Source organism: Lissotriton helveticus, chromosome 11 (assembly GCF_964261635.1).
Source record: "Lissotriton helveticus chromosome 11, aLisHel1.1, whole genome shotgun sequence".
Lineage (NCBI taxonomy): Eukaryota > Metazoa > Chordata > Amphibia > Caudata > Salamandridae > Lissotriton > Lissotriton helveticus.
In genome coordinates, this window is record NC_136072.1 from 782905132 (window position 1) to 782923104 (window position 17973).

Consider the following 17973-nt stretch of genomic DNA (forward strand, 5'->3'; position numbering starts at 1 on the left):
ACTGACCCCTTGACTTCAGTTGTTACACAGTAGGTGTTGTTTCGGCAGTGAGCACTATTTTCTTTCTTCAGTTTCTCTTACTGCAGGCACGATGTGCTTTGGTGCCTTCTTTACCTCCCTCCGCCCGCTGTCCGTGCCTTCTCCGCCCGCTGTCCGTGCCTTCTCCCTCCGCCCGCTGTCCGTGCCTTCTCCCTCCGCCCGCTGACCGTGCCTTCTCCCTCCGCCCGCTGACCGTGCCTTCTCCCTCCGCCCGCTGACCGTGCCTTCTCCCTCCGCCCGCTGACCGTGCCTTCTCCCTCCGCCCGCTGGCCGTGCCTTCTCCCTCCGCCCGCTGGCCGTGCCTTCTCCCTCCGCCCGCTGGCCGTGCCTTCTCCCTCCGCCCGCTGGCCGTGCCTTCTCCCTCCGCCCGCTGGCCGTGCCTTCTCCCTCCGCCCGCTGGCCGTGCCTTCTCCCTCCCCGCTGGCCGTGCCTTCTCCCTCCCTGTCCCCTCGCCTACCTGCTGTCAGTGCCAAATCCCCCCCCCCCCCCCCCCCCCTGTCCTTCATGTCTCATTTGCAATGCAGTAGGTCTCGCATTTAAGAGTTCAAGCTATTGGCATTGTCAATGACAATGACTTTTATGTTATGGTTTTTAAAACCTAAAACGCAAAACACATTGTCATTCACAATGCCAATAGCTTAAACACCCATAAATGCGAGACCTATTGCATTGCACATGCTTGGTTTTTCTACTTCCACCGCCCTTCCTGGCAAGCTCTCCCCTCTGAGGATATTTCAGGCGCTACCCTTGGGGTAAACCTGCATCTGTGTTGTGCCTCTTAAGCCCCTGGCACATCCACACTGCCATAGCTTTATTGCTCCTCCTCCTCTAACTTGAAGACGTGTGACTTGTGGGGTGGATTTCACCTCTCTATGGCTTTGACCTGCTTATAGGGCTCCAGGGCTGATGTGTAAACCGTCTGTTGGTGAGTTTAGCACACCCCATACAGTCTGGTCGTGCATTTTACAATTTCAAGCAAAAGGAAATTGTTTGACCCGGGTGTATACCTTAGGAATTCAAATGGTGACAAGGGCTCATGTAGCGCCCAAGATGGCCATGTGAAAGCGCAGCTTATTTTTTACCAGAAAGAGAACACCGGCAACATACACATAGTTCTATTTCACATGAGATCGAGAGGAACATGGCCCGCAGGCATATCTTCTTCTCTTCAGCAGCTGTCGTAAAGAACAAATGATAGCTCATAGTAGTTTAGCCCGATTTTTATATTGCATTTTTATACTGTACATGTGGTAGATGCACCTATCTCACCTTATCCCTATCTGTTCGCTACCTCATTTATTTGGCTCTTCGATGTAAGCTACTTCACGTTGTTGCATTGACTACTACTACCTCATTCACACCTTATCCCTATCCCTCTCTGTTCGCTACCTCATTTATGTGGTTCTTCGATGTAAGCTACTTCACGTTGTTGCATTGACTACTACTACCTCATTCACTTCGTTTAGCCTTGTAAGCTAAGCGCTAAGTTACACCCTGCCACTTTCTACACCAAGACTACACAGCTGCTACCTTTTACATTCTGATTTGTAATCTGTTTCCACCTAACCGGTCCTACCTCTCATATTTTGTGCATGGTGTAAGCTATCTACTACCACACATATAGGATACTTGATGTAAGCTGCACCTACGCACTGTTTGTTCCTGGATTGCACTGACTTCTACCTCTTACTCTTTTGGTCACACACTAGTGTCACCCCTCGCCCTGTAACTAACGGCGGACAGTCTTTACTGTCGTCCTATCTCCTACACCCAACATCACAGCCCTTCTAAAATGGAGCTCAACGGCAAGCACACTTTTAGAATCATCTACCCTTCCACCCTCACCAAAAAAGCCACTAAACGTTTTAAACATAACTTCTTGAGGTCGCACCCCGAAACACCCTTTGCCGACACCCACTTCTCACCAAGCAAGGGTGCCCTGATTACTGATATCATCTTCCACACCTCACGCAGAGCCCAATGGAGAAAAGCATTCCTAACCCTACTCACCGTCTCCACCACCAGGAAAACAACTCACGGCCTAACTCTCTCTATCACACCTTCCCACCTCCTCCCTGGCAGGGCTACCATTACTATCTACAACAACGGGATGGTCCTAATTCAATCCACGGACAAGAACTTGGAACTACTAGACAACCTGTTCCCCAAGTTTAAAGAGCACCTTTCCAAGCTGCAGACCCACACCCAGAACTCCACCAGCACTATCACCCCTGACGCCGTAGCCCCCGCCTACAACACCTCTACCCCCAGCGCCCCAGTAAATGGCCCACCTGCTGTTAAAGCCCCACACTCCCCATGCACAGTCACAAACCTCTCCACCTCAAATACTAGCCGCTCCTCTATCATGACCCCTACTACACCCACTCATACCCCCCCATCCCTCTCCCCCCTGACATAACAACACCCACCCACAACTCGCCACCACCCGAACACACCACCGCCCGGAATTTATCCACCCCCCCGTCCCACCCCCCCCACGGCAGACCCCCCTCACTCCCCAGCTCCCTCCCCACTCATACCCCAACCATCCCTCTCCCCCCTGACATAACACCCACCCACAACTCGCCACCACCTGAACACACCACCGCCCGGAATTTATCCACCTCCCCTTCCCACCCCCCCCACGGCAGACCCCTCTCACTCCCCAGCTCCCTCCCCACTCTTCTCACCCAACACGACACTCTCACACCTGACACAACAACTCTCACCCATAACACACCACCATCTGAACACACCACCACTCGGAGTTTATCCACCCCCCCCCCCTCCCAGCCCCCCACGGCTCTCTCCCACCTCCTATTCTCAGCCCCCACTTCCCTCCTATCTCCCCCACTGTATTCAGCCTCTAATCACTCTTCTACTCTCCGGCACCGTCTCCCACTGACGGCACTACCTATGCCTCCCACCCACCGCCTTCACCCTCCTCATCCACACCCTTCGCCCACAATAACTCCCATACTCTGAATGCCATCCCACTTACTAGCATCATAGAACCTTCCAACAACGCTAGTCTATCCCCCCCCTCGATACCCTGCCCGCTTTCCAGCTCACTACTCAACCATTCACCAATGGCTCTCACCACCATCCCCATCCCCAATACACCTCCTGACCTGACTATATCCACCCTCCAACAATTCAAAGAGGATATTCTTCAAATAAAAAAAGATGTCCACACAATCAAAGACCTTCTCTCCTCACAGCCCAGTCTACCTCCCACCTTCCCTCTACCCTACAAACGACGCACCTTCCCTACATACCCTCGCCTCCAACGACACCCACGCTGGCCGACTATCCCCGCTCGCAACAACTCCCCCCGCCCCCATCGTGTCCTCAACACACTGTCGGACCGCGACCTATGCTCTCTCCTACGCACTTATGGCCCAGGTCCAGTAAAACACTTACCCAACACACACACACCCCCATACCCACCATTCATACAAACCCTCTGAGGCTCCCAACGCTCAACAGAGGTTCCGTCCCTAACAACCTCAGAAAAATCACCCTCACACTAGAAAGCTCGACCACCCTTCTCGCACCCAAACTTAAATGCATCCTACTCAATTGCAGATCGGCCCAGAGACACTCCACCGACATCGCTGATCTAGTCTCAGCTAAGGATCTCGACCTAGCCATTCTAACGGAAACGTGGCTTACTGAAGCCTCTACCCCGATTATGGACATACTAGTCCCCCCCCCAATTATCACATCAGGCTGGACAGGTCTCCAGGCAAGACGGGCGGGGGAATTGCATGCATTTTTAGGAGCAACCTCTCCGTCACCAAAGTCAACTCCCTCTCCTCCTGTGAACTCCTCTGCCTCGACATCACCAGCGAGGGCAAACAAGTTTGTGCTTTACATCTCATCTACCACCCGCCTGGTGGGAACATCATATTCACCCAACAACTCATGGACTTGATCACCTCCAATGCCGGTCGGCAGACCACCCAAGTCTACCTGGGTGACTTCAATCTCCACTGGAACGACCAGAAAGACACAGTGGTGAATAGTCTCAAAACTTTCCTTAAAGCTCTTGACCTCACCCAAATATGCGAAAGACCAACACACGACAAAGGCGCGATACTCGATCTCATCATTGCCAAAGAGAACTCTACACAACTGGAAGCGATACAACCCTGCGACTGGTCAGATCACCACATTATCACCTTCTTTATCAATGAAAAAGTTAAACCTAACCCGGCTCAACCAACCAAATCCAAAACATGGAAAAGGGACATGAAGAATCTTAACCCCGCTACCCTGCCTCCCCACATAGGCAATCGCCTCCTTCCCCCTTCAGGTACCTCGAATGTTCACTCACTGATGGACCACTACCTTGACTCTATGAATACAATAGTCAATGAAGTCGCCCCACTGCAACTGAAGAGAGTCCCCACCAAAATTTCTAACCCCTGGTATGATGACAGACTCAATGACGACAGGCGTACTATGCGAATGGCAGAGCGCACATGGAGATCGGACCCCTCAGCATTGCACCTCAAAAGGCTTAAGAACAAGAGAAATGCCTACTTCAGGAAAGTAAAGCGCGCAAAATCGAACTTCTTTAGCCGCCAGTTGGACCAAGCAAAAAACAGGCCAAGAAAGCTGTTCGAACTAATCAAGACCCAAACGAAGACACAACCCTTACAATCAAACAGTGCAACAAGCGACACCCCACACTGTGAAGCCTTCTCTGCTTTCTGTAAGCTAAAGACTGACAACATTAGAAATGACCTCATCATGGATGTAAACCGCTTCCCCATTCACACCAGAATGACTAACATTCAACCTAAAAACAAGGCATCATGGCTGTACTTCGATACCTACTCGGAAGAAGCAATACACAAACTGCTCTGCACCGTGAAGCCCTCTAATCACCCCACAGACCCTCTACCTGCTAATGCTGTAAAAGAGTTCATCCCCTTGCTCCTCCCTCTCTGGACCAAAATCATCAACAGCTCCCTTCAACAAGACCTCATCCCAGACTCCCTTAAGGTGGGGCAAGTCACGCCTATACTCAAGAAACCTACAGCTGATCCTTCTGACCTAAACAATTATCGGCCCATCACCAATATCCCCACCCTGGCCAAACTGCTGGAGAAATGTGTCCAACTCCAACTAACAAAACACATTGATCAATTTGACCTCAACCCTCATCAATCTGGGTTCCGAGCGAAACATAGCACGGAAACAGCTATGACACACATAATTGATGACGCCCTCCAAATTCTTGATCGCAATGAGTCCTGCCTCCTCATCCTTCTTGACCTCTCTTCAGCATTTGACACGGTCAAACATGAGAACTTGCTGGAACTGCTAAGCACTAGAATGGGTCTATCAGGAACTGTTCTCAAATAGTTTTCGTCCTTTCTTCAAAACAGATCTCAGAAATTCAAGATCAACAATGGGCTATCTACACCCGTGCCTGCAGATCTAGGTGTTCCACAAGGAACCTCCCTCTCCCCCACACTGTTCAATCTCGTCATGGAACCGCTCGCCACCCTGCTCCAAGCCTCCAAGGTCCAGTTCCATATGTACGCCGACGACACAACTTTATCTAAAGCTACAATCCCCGGAAGATATCAAACTTCTGAATTTCACGCTTATCAACACTCAATCCTGGCTGGCCGATAATCACCTCAAACTAAATGCTCTGAAAACTGAGTTCCTACTCATCTCACCCCCGGCGAAAATTTCCACCACCCAAACGTGGCTCAATAACCTAACAGCACTTAATGTCCAACCTACCATCGTGGACTCGGCGAAATCCCTAGGCATCACACTCGACGCCAACCTCAACATGCAGCAGCACGTTAGCAAAGCCACAAAAGGAGCTAACTTCCAAATCAACACACTGAGGAAAATTAAACCCTTCCTCCCTGCCAAAGACTTCCGAACGGCTGTGCAAGCTTTAGTCATCCCTCGAATAGACTACGGAATTGTGGCCCTCAGCGGACTCCCGCTATCCACAACGGCACCATTAAGAGCCTCCCTGAACGCTGCCGCGAGACTCATTACTGGCTCAAGAAAACATTCGCATATATCCCCAGACTTAAAGTCCCTAAAATGGTTGCCTTTTGAAGCCAGAATACAGCTAAAAATTGCAGTCATGACACACGCGGCCGTGCACCACAATGCACCCAACTACCTCGCTCAAAAGTTGTCTATATCAGGAGGTTCGAGATCCAATAGAAGTGCTAAAAATCTACTCCTGAAGCCCCGTAGATTCCGGAAAGAGAAAACATACAAGCGTTCCTTCTCAGGAATGGCACCCAGGATCTGGAATGCGCTCCCTCCTGAAACCAGGCTTATCTCCTCCACCGCACTCTTCAAGAAAGAAGTGAAAACCATCCTTCTGGCCAAGATCTCCTGAACCTTACAGGTGCTGGATCAGAGACTCCATTGCTCTGTACCTCTGTTCACTTTGGCCTTTGGCACTATACTTCTACTTGGTGGGGATACCACTACATTACGCTCTCACTACCGACCAATATATGTTACACTTAGTTTACTGATTCACTCTCCCGATGCCCCCACTCAGTGTTCTCTCTTTACTAGGGTATTGGTATAAGCCTTCCACGCACCCAAGGTGTACCTGAACACCTAGGTAGTGGGGTCAATGACTTGTGCCGTCCTATATTATCCTAGATTATTCTGTTTACCTGATTGTATTTTGATATGTTCTATGTATGTTATTATTATCCTACCATGTTTGTACTATTATACTGCCCCCACTATCTCTGTTCACCCCTTCTGCCCTCTCTCCGTTGTGAAGCGCTCTGATATCTGTAAGGATCTTGTTCGCGCTATATAAAACTTTGAATAAACAAATAAATAAATAAATAGGAACAGATAAGCAGAATCAATCACGTGGGCAGCAGCGATACGAACCTGCCCCGGGAAAAACACAGGTGATATCTGCTCAAACCAGCATTCTATCAACACTCCAGTTGAACAGTACCAACTCTTTTATGTGTGTGTGTTTTTTATTTTTTTATTCTAGAATTAGTAACTACTTCAGACTTTAAATACAAAGCATGGCAAACCTCAGGCCCCAGCTTTTATGCGTTTTTCAGTTATAGTTGTGCATATGCTTTTCCAAATGTGCTGTGAACTCTTAGAAATTAAAAGAGCCAGGATCGCCTACATGGAACGGTGATAACCTGTTATTCACCACTTAACTGAGGAGGAGAAAGTGGTTTTAATCCTGGTTGCATTTTGGATTCGTTTTAGTGTCCGTTGTGGATAGTTTTTCATGGGACTCTGTGGTGTTAAAATTATATATTTTTTAACCTGTACAATTTTCCTTGTTGTGCCTCATGTGTATTAAGTTTATATTTTTTATTCAGTCAATATAGTTTCCAAGGTTGGTCTGCCTCTCCTAGGTAGTTTAGTGTCCATGAGAGACATATTCTACAAATGGCTCCAGTAAATAAAAAAAAATAAACATTTGTATCTTGTCGTCTGCAATTTCCCTAAGCAGGGGTGTGGAGTTTAATAAAATATCTACTTGTTCAAGAGGCAGGTTGCTTCATAAATCTACTTGTCCTGTAACAAAATCCACTTGTCCCTTTGGTGCCATGTAGAGCTGCAACAAATTATGGCAGCAATCTCATTATATAAGAGCTCGGATATAGCCTCTCTGATTATGCCTGGGCTCATACCATAGTAGTGTTTGAATACTTGCAATCCCCTTCTGTTGCCACATTTACGCAGATCTACATGCTGGGACTGAAGGTAGTGGTAAGCACTAGTTCCAGGGTTAGAATGCCCTTTTGAGTCTGTGCAAACCTATTAACTTGCATGTTTTAAGGGTTTTCAACAACTTCTCCCATCTGTTCCCATACTGAGAAATGTTGGCAATTTACTCCCGACACTGGCAGATGTAAACCTTCTTGCAGAGTTAGGAAAAAAGTGCTTGGAGGGTAAGTGAACTTGCAAGCACTCGTATTTTCGCATGAGCAAATCTACACATGCATATTTGCTCATGCTAAAATGCAGTTCACAAATATTTTCTAGGAGTACTATTATTTGACCTACTTCTGTAAATTCTTGGGAATTCACAAAAGCCATATAGCTGTACTTAATGCAAGAACATATAACCTAGGTCCACTTTTGAGACTTACTTTAATAATTGGCCCCTAATTTAGTCTGCCGTTGACCGTGACCTTTTGAATTTATTAAAATTCTGTCTCTCTCTCTGTACTGTCTAGCTTCACTGTGAGTGACGGCATTCTGCTCTTTCACAAGGAGCATATCTGCATACAAAGTAGTTTTGTTTGTGCGAGTAAATGTGGCAGTGTGTAGTTTTTGAGACCAAAAGCAACTTTTGCCAAAGTTTGTTATAATGGTGAGGGCCTGGCAGCTCCCACATCAATAAGGTTTTACAAAAACCACGCCAAAACAATTCACACATTGACAAAACTAAAACGCTGACCACCAATTTCAGACCTACTGGCTTTGCCAATGGTTGTTTATTTTTATTTCCCATAATCTTATTGAAACTGATTACCCTGATTTTCCATTATGAATATTTCAGGGAAATACTAGTATGCAGCAACGCGTTACTAAATGATGCTGCAAAGAAATGGTACCTAAAATTTTACAGTGGTTTAGCGAAATGTTTTTTTTTTTTTTCCTGCTTTCGTTTTTTTATCAACATTTTATTTTGAAAGCAAAGAAACATCAATCTTGCTTTCAAGCTTCTGCAAATGTGCTTCAAATCAGGGAACATTATACATAGCGTCATATTGTTAAACTTTGAAAACGTGTGTACACATTTATATACTGGAACCACTGTCAGTACTGCAGTCAGAGCTTACATTTAGAGCGCTCACCCTCATAGTCTTTCATTAATGAACCACAAATACAAGTTTGAACAGCATTAACATATGGACAAAAATATCACCTTAACTGCAGACAGTGCCCTTCCCTGATCCATAATGTGATACTGCAAACTGGCAGCCAAAGGGTTTGTGCTGCAGGGGGTTGGGCCTACTTGTCCCAAGGACAAAATACACATGAAAACTTGTTGCTCTTGACTTCAAACAATAAGTCCTGGGCATCGGGCTATAGGAATTCCACATCCCTGCTAAGGGAAAGTGGTGTCTTAGCACCTGGTCATAAGCCTCACACAAAGCTACAACAAAGCAGCAAGAAGTTGGAGCCAACAGAAGAATGAATTATTTTTTACCTAACTGTACAATTACACAGATCTTACTGCAGAACCCAAGGGCTCTCACATTTCTGCACAAATTTAGGATCTCCACCGGCTCCCAGCAGACAAGCACTTTCAGTTTAAATGTATACGCTGAGCTTTAAGTGGGATAAAAAAAAAAACGGGGGGTGGGGGGGGGGGGGGGAGTCTCAAAGGGGCATGGCCAATGTAATTAAGGGAGTGGCTTGAAACATGCAAGTGTAAAATCTGTGCCTAGCATAGCGCGCTGCTCAACTGGCATTTTGCTGCTTCTGTCATTGCATCCAGATATATAATACAAGCAACATTTCAGCTACAGCAAGCCAAAACTATTGGCTTTGTCTGTGGTTGTTAGCTGCATAAGCCACAACTATGACTTTGTTGAATATAACAAAACAGTCCTTCAGTTCTGAAATAAGACTGTGAAAGAACTTTAACAAGCCTCTTCGAAGTTACCCCAAAGGCAGTGAAGGGTGGCGCTGCTGCAGAGTTAAGATTTTTCTTTCACCCAGTGGGTGATGGCAAAAATGGAGAGCCCGATAGGGACCTGTCTTGTCAGCTGTTTTGTTATAACGGTCAGTGCTCAGCACCAGCGAGACCCGGCCCACTTAAACCCTGGCAATCCACTCTGTATGCTCAGCCCTGATGGGCCTTGGTCCTGTTTGTCTGTGCCGATCGATTTCACCATATTGCCCTGCCTAAAAATCTTTGTCCTCCCCATCACCACCTGGCACAGGTTCCGAGGTTTGTCGAAGTATGTATAACGTGCAGGTAGTGAAGCAAATTTGGCCTTTCTGGATTTTCCTCAGATCGTGTAGTCCAGCTGTTTTAATGAATTTTCTGTAGATGCTTAGGTTTACTTACTACTCATTCTATTCAGATTGTGTTAACTCAGCTGTTTATCTTTACCTGGTGGATCAGATGACTACTCTCTAGTTTGACAGTAACATTCACTGCTGCTCTAGAACATAGCTTAAAGACCCTGGCAAAGCCAATCGCCTTGGTCAACACTTGTAAAGTCCCAAAAGCGAGACCTATTGGCTATGCCAATGCTTGTTTCTCCTTCAATGTCCTCTGGGTTCAAGCCTTGAGTCCTGAGGACGACAAATGTCTGCCACGGACCCTCACTCCATTTGCCTGTGGTGCCTGGTTGAGCATCATGACTCAGTGTGACTCCTGTCACCAGCGGCAACCGAAAGCGTGCAGGAAAAGTCTTATGAAGCTCTTTGCAGTGCAGATGTCCAAGTCATCAAGGTCTTTTCTTCGTCATCTATCTCCTACATGCTCTGACCTCTCTGATGTTCAGGAGGGGAATGTAGGGGGGCCTTGCGATCGCTAAAAGGTTGTATGGCTTTCTGGGGAACGCTACCGCTACCCCTGTCTGTGGCGGGGCGCATTGCCCTACTGAGAATGATAGCCCTGCCCCGATTGCTATATTTCTTCACCACCCTACCGGTGTGGATCCCCAGGGTGTGGTTTCGCTCGCGCGACCCACTTATTACAAATTTTATCTGGGGGGTCTGGCAGAAACAGAGTGACCTTAGCTACGTTGAGAAGGGCGCAGGTAGAGGGAGGGTTAGCAGTGCCGGATATGGAGTATTATTACCTGGCTGGACAACTCCAACGCTTTACGCAATGGGTGGCAGGTAGTCTAGATCCAGAGAGGAAGAAGCCCCCATTCACCCCGAATAGGGTGGATGTCATGAGCACACTAATGGGCACCATTAAACAGCGTAAGATAAGCTCTTCGGAACACAGGGTGATACGGAACTGCTGGGCTAGGTGTCTCCAGAAGACACAAACAAAACGTCCTTACTCCGCAGAGATGCTGGTGGTGTTACTTGAGGCGCTCCCACGTGGGGGCCACTGGGGGGGGGGTTAGAGGAATGGGAGCAAGCAGGAGTCACTAAAATAGGGGACCTATATGGAGACGGTGAACTGCTCACGTTCGCGGCCTTCCGAGCAAAATGGGACATTCCGCAGGGACACTTTTTACTATATGGGGCGGTCACTGGGGCCATGCGCAGGCACTGGGGCAGGGGTCAACCGAACCACCCACACACTCCACATGTCAATACATAAGCCTAGTGGGAGGCGTCATCAAGGCAGTATCGTGCCTTTACTGAGCCATTCGGCGGGATTCCACAAGGCCATTGGAGGGGCTGAGGGGTAAATGAGAGGCGGACCGTGGGACTCCTGTAGAGGATAAGGATTGGGAAAACACACTGCTCCGGGCCACCAACGTATCCCGTAATGCACAATTCCAATTAATTCGTTTTTACACCCTGCACAGAGCGTACATCACACCTGACCGAATTAATCTCGATTTCCACTAAGATGATACGAGTTGCCCTCGCTGCCAGGAGGTGGGAGCTGACTACATCCATATGATGTGGAGTTGCCTGCAGCTGGAAGGGTACTGGCACGAAGTGGTTAGAGAGACAGCGCGCGTCATAGAGAAGGAGATCTCATGCACCCCCAGTCACGTGCTGCTCAACCAGTTCTCCCACTCCGCTAAGACTAAGGTCACGGCAAGGTTCCAGGATCTTGCATATATACTGGCGAAACGCAAACTCGCTAGCACATGGAAGGCACCAGCGGGTCCTGGGGTGGCTAGATGGAAGCGGGAATTAGAGAAGTGGACGGGCTGCGAGCATAGAAAACTGCTTCGGAATGCGCATCGGGGCATAGGCAGACTAGAGAGAGCCCAGGCTTGGGGAGTATTAGTAGATGATCTGAAGAACGTAGACAGAGTCTGCTCCCAGCACACCTCGGGCCAGGTCACGACCTGCCAGCCCTCATAGCCAGGATCAGGAGGGAAGAGAGGGGGGCGATATAAGTAGACCATAGCACCCTAACATTTACAGGCTTGAAGGTTTCCTTGAGTCCGACCTCCGGCGTAGCTTATAAAGAGTGAGACCCAGATCACACGTGCAATGAGACATAATGGCAGGTTAGTCGACAGCAGCAAGGGGTGGGGGGGAGGTGGAGGGGACAGTTGGGGGGGGGGGGGGGGGGAAGGACTGTGTGATGATCATATTGGACGGCAGTCCCTTACTCCTAGAGTTCTATAGCACGGCGGAGAGCCACGCAACAAGTAGAGGTATGACCAAGTGAACAGCTACGTAGCTAGAGACACTACTCTGAACCAGAAATGGTTGTGATTGGGGAACGAATGGAGTATGTACCGTGATACTTAAATGCTAATAAAATGTTTTTTTTAAAAATAGCTTTTTCCTACACGCTCCATGGGCCAACCACACGTCTGCAGTTGAAGCAGTTTCCATGGTTTTCCTTCTACTACAATGTCTAGAGGCGAGTCTCCGTGTCAAAATCAGGGTGCCACACTGTAGGAAGCTGGCTCTGTAGATAGTATATATCAAACTTAGGTATAGTGTGCACAGTCCAGTGGAACCTTTTACCTCTGCCTAGAGGTAAAAGTAGATAGCACCTTACTCTCTATTTGTGGTAGTGTGGGCGAGCAGGAAGGCTTTATCAGAGAATAGTGTTAAGCATTTGTTGTACACACTTCGGCAGTAAATGATGTCACACTCAGACTGAACTCAGACCACTTTGTGTGTATAAAAAAATATTAAGGTATTTTATTTCTATAACCAAGCCTAGCCTGGTGCAGGTGAGTGAAATAAATGCTTTACAAAATCTTATGCAATGTTTTACAATTGAATGCAGGTTCAAATGTAGTTTATTGAATTACAGGTAAGTCAATGTTTCGAAATTACTTTTCACATTACTATGTGTTACTTTTTAGATTACTTTTCAGATTACTTTTGCTAATCAGTGTGATATGCCTAGATATCACACTGGGACATTTCCTAGACAAAAGGGAAGTAATTCAGTACAAACTCCACACTTTGATAGTTTTTCCTTGAATTTTGTTATGTATTCCTATGGAGAAAAATGAAGCTAACGGTTTGCAGGTAAGTACAAGTTTGTGGGAGTTGGTTTTCTGGGGTTAGAACCAGGGTTCCCCTAGGGTCAAAGATACACCCTCAAAACACCCTCAGCTACAATAGGGAAGCCGGGTGCAGAGTGATGAGGCCTAATGTTATCCAATGGGAGATGGGGGGGTCTCTGGCTGGTGGCTGCTAACGAGCAGGCCACAAGGTTGTGGGAGCCAAGCTCCTGGTGTTAAGCTCAGAGCAAAGGGGGATCCGAGGTAGCACCCCAGGGTGGCTGAGTGCTGTTGATTTCAATGGGGATTCTCTGGTTGCAACAAAGACTGCAGGCCCAGGGATGAAGATCTTCTGGAGATGACCACATGTTGGAGAGGAAGTTGGGCAACCCATGGCAGTGGGATGTCTGGTGCTGGGGTGTCTTTAGGTATAGGGTTTTGTTTGCGGACAGGGGGGGGTTGTGGGGGTGGGGATTCAGAGATCATCAGATCTCAGTTCAGGCTCGCCAGGTAGACCTCGTGTTGGGCAACTCTAACTCAGGCTGTAGGCGTCGGGTGCAGAGTAGTTTTGGCTAGGGCCAGAGTCTGGTGACCAAATCCAATGTTCTCGAGAGGCAAAGTCTGTGGCTTGAAAGGCTGGGCAGGTCCTCCAGGTTCTCAAGGTTGCTGGCTGCAGGACACACCGGGATTTCACCGGGGCAGGTTCGAGGTGGGGACAGGCCGGAAGGGCTGGGGCCAAGTCAGTGGGCGTCCTCCTCTCTTTAGTTTCAGCACTGGTTCTTCAGTCCTTTCCTTGTCTGAGGCAAGGTACGAGGTTGTCCCTATATACTAGATTTAAGGGTGTTACAGGTATGTTTCAAGTCGGGACGAATGGGTCCCTTTCCTTGGGGTGGATACAACTCCTATTATGTCACCCTCTAGTGGGAGGGGGGCATAAGCCTCACTCTGGTTGGCTGGGTCCCCCCCATCTGCAAGAAGGCAGAGACAGAGTTGCGCTTCACCTCGCCTCCCCACCTGAGGGTGGGGTTGGCAATGGTGGCTACACCTCTCCTATCTACGTTTTCCCGCCGATTCTCCTGCCCAAAGTGGGGGTCTGAACTGGTGGGGGCCAGTTGCTGGGAGCAGCAAATGGCTGGAGTAGCTCACAAAGGTCGCAAGCCTTTGAAGCTTCCACTTCGTGGACCCTACCCATCCTGGGGGAGGAGGCTTGGCACCTCGTCAAAGGATGTGCTTTTTTTTTCAGGACCCCTGGAGCTCTCGACCCAGGCGTCCAGAAACATGTCTGGTGGTGGCAGCCACTCAGCCAGGACACTAGACTTTGGTCGTTTTTAATGAGGCATCTCTAAGATGCTTTCTGAGTGCATTTTTCATTAAATCCTACACAGTGGCACCAGTGTGGGTTTAACGATCAGAAGCACCCAATCCTGGCTTGCCGATAATCATCTCAAACTCAATGCTTTGAAAACCGAGTTCCTTCTGATCTCACCTCCCGCGAAGATCGCTACCACTCAAATTTGGCTTAAACACCTAACTGCACTCAATGTCCAACCAACCATCGTGGACTCAGCAAAATCTTTAGGCATAACACTCGATCATCCACACCCACCATCCCCAACACCAACACCCATCCCACCCTGGACAAGATTATGGCCACCCTCCTCCAGCTCAAAGAAGACATTCACACCATCAAAGAACTACTCTGCACACACCCCAGACACTCCTCACTCACCACAACCCCCCCTCCCAGCATGTTCTCCACCCTTCCGGATGACGCTCCCACTCTACACCCCCCACACTGGACCAAGATCCCTGTCTACAATCGCAACAATCGCCCCCGTCGCCCATGCAACCCTCTCTCGCACTCTCCCACTCTACACCCCCCACACTGGACCAAGATCCCTGTCTACAATCGCAACACTCGCCCCTGTCGCCCATGCAACCCTCTCTCGGACCTAGACATACTCGCCCTCCTCCGCTCCTACGACCCAGCTCCCCTAATCCACACATCCACCACACACCTTCATTCCCACGATACACTCAAACCCCCGCAGACCCCCCACACTAAACAGAATCTCAATCCCTAATAACCTTAGAAAAGTCCCCCTCTCTCTAGAACCCTCTACCTCCCTCGACACACCCCGTCTCAAATGCACTCTCCTCAACTGCAGATCGGCCTCTAGACACTCCTCCGCCATCGCTGATCTCATCTTGACATTGGACCTTGACCTAATCATCATGACTGAAACCTGGCTAAAAGAGTCCTCTACACCTATAATGGACATTCTGGTTCCCCCCAACTACCACATCATTAGACTTGACAGGTCTGGCAAAATAGGTGGTGGAATTGCATGCATATACAGGAACAACCTGTTTTGAAAGTCCCCTCCCCTTCCTTACCCTCCCCAACTTCCTTTGAATACATCTGCCTCGATATTATCAGTGAGGGCAAACCGATATGCCCTCTTCACGGCATTTACCACCCTCCTGGGGACAATCTCACCTTCACCCAGCAAATCATGGATATGATCTCAACCAATTCCGGACGACAGCTCACCCAAATATACCTTGGTGACTTCAATCTCCACTGGAATGATTACAATGACGCGGTGGTAAATAGTCTTAAAAACTTCCTCAACGCCCTTGACCTCACTCAAATATGCAACAGCCCGACCCACGAGAAAGGCTCTATCCTCGACCTTATCTCCAAAGAGGACTCTATCCAACTCTAGTCTATCCAACCCTGTGACTGGTCAGATCATCATATTGTCACATTCTTCATTAATGAAAAATTCAAACTCAACCCGGTCCAATCCTCCAAGCCTAAAATCTGGAAAAGAGACCTGAAAAAACTCAACCCAGGCTCCCTACCCCCTGGCAGCTGCAACCTCCTACTTCCTCCTACCGGCGTTACGGACGTCCAATCCTTGACTGACCACTATCTCAACGCCATGACCTCGATAATTAATGAGGCGGCACCCATGCAGCTAAAAAGAATCCCCGCTAAAATCTCCAATCCATGGTACGACGGGAGTCTCAATGAGGATAGACGAGCCATGCGAATGGCAGAGCGCACCTGGAGATCAGCTCCCTCTGCACTACACCTAAAAATCCTGAAGAATAAGAGAAACGCCTACTTCAGGAAAATAAAACGCTCAAAATCAGTCTTCTTTAGCCTCCCGCTCGACCAAGCAAAAAAACGTCCGAGAAAACTGTTTGAGCTAATCAGAACACAATCCAAGGAACAACCCCAACCACTCAGCACTATGCGCGAAGCACCCTCCTGTGAAGACTTCGCCGCTTTCTTTATTAAAAAAACTGACAACATAAAGAGCGATCTCCTCATTGACGCAAGCCTTTACGCTAAACCCCACTGCATAGCACACACTGAACCAAAAAACAATGCTACTTGGTCATCCTTTGGCACCTACACTGAAGAAGAAATTGGCAAACTGCTCAGCACATTGAAACCATCAAATCACCTCACGGACCCCCTCCCTGCTAACGCTGTCAAAGGCTTCACACCTCTGCTCCTTCCACTCTGGACTAAAATTATCAACAGCTCACTTCAACAAGGAACCATCTCTGACTCCCTCAAAGTAGGACAAGTCACGCCCTTACTAAAGAAACCTACAGCCGACCCCTCTGATCTAAACAATTATCGTCCCATTACCAATATTCCCACTCTCGCCAAACTGTTGGAAAAATGCGCACAACTACAATTGACTAAACACATTGATCAGTTTGATCGCCTCAACCCTCATCAATCAGGCTTCCGAGCAGGACACAGTACAGAAACTGCTATGACTCACATAATTGACGACGCCCTTCAAATCCTAGATCAAAACGATACCTGCCTACTCATCCTTCTTGATCTCTCTTCAGCATTCGACACCGTCAAACATGATAATTTACTCGAACTATTAAACACAAGAATGGGTCTATCTAGGACTGTTCTCAAATGGTTCACTTCCTTTCTACACAACAGGTCGCAGAAATTCAAGAGCAACAACTTGATGTCCTCGCCAATACCTGTTTCGCTAGGCGTCCCCCAAGGATCCTCCCTATCCCCAACTTTGTTCAACCTAGTTATGGAACCTCTCACCACCTTGCTACAAGCATCCAATGTACACTTTCACATGTACGCTGATGACACCCAACTATATCTCAAATTACAATCCCCCAAAGACATTTTGCTCCTGAACTCAACGATCAGAAGCACCCAATCCTGGCTTGCCGATAATAATCTCAAACTCAATGCTTTGAAAACCGAGTTCCTTCTGATCTCACCTCCCGCGAAGATCGCTACCACTCAAATTTGGCTTAAACACCTAACTGCACTCAATGTCCAACCCACCATCGTGGACTCAGCAAAATCTTTAGGCATAACACTCGACACCAATCTCAACATGCAGCAACATATCAGCAAGGCAACTAAGGGAGCAAACTAACAAATCAATACCCTGAGGAAACTTAAACCCTTCCTCCCAGCCAAAGACTTCCAAACTGCAGTACAAGCACTAGTCATCCCGCGAATAGAATACGGCAGCACCGCCCTCTGCGGTCTCCCCCTAACTACTACTGCACCCCTAAGAGCTTCTCTAAACGCTGCAGCGAGACTCATCACTGGGTCAAAAAAACACTCGCATATTTCCCCTGACCTGAAATCCCTGAATTGGCTGCCTTTTGAAGCCAGAATACATCTGAAAATCGCCTGCATGACACACAAGGCTGTACACTTGAGCTCACCCGGATACCTCAACCAGAAGCTGACAATTTCTGGCGGCTCTAGAAACACTAGAGGCACAAA

General features: G+C 48.2%; 1 protein-coding gene across 2 annotated transcripts in view; it reads left to right on the top strand.

Annotated features, from left to right (window-relative positions):
• TIA1 (TIA1 cytotoxic granule associated RNA binding protein) overlaps window positions 1–17973 on the top strand; it is a 229701-nt gene that overhangs the window by 75607 nt on the left and 136121 nt on the right. The gene's annotated exons all lie outside the window — the stretch shown is intronic.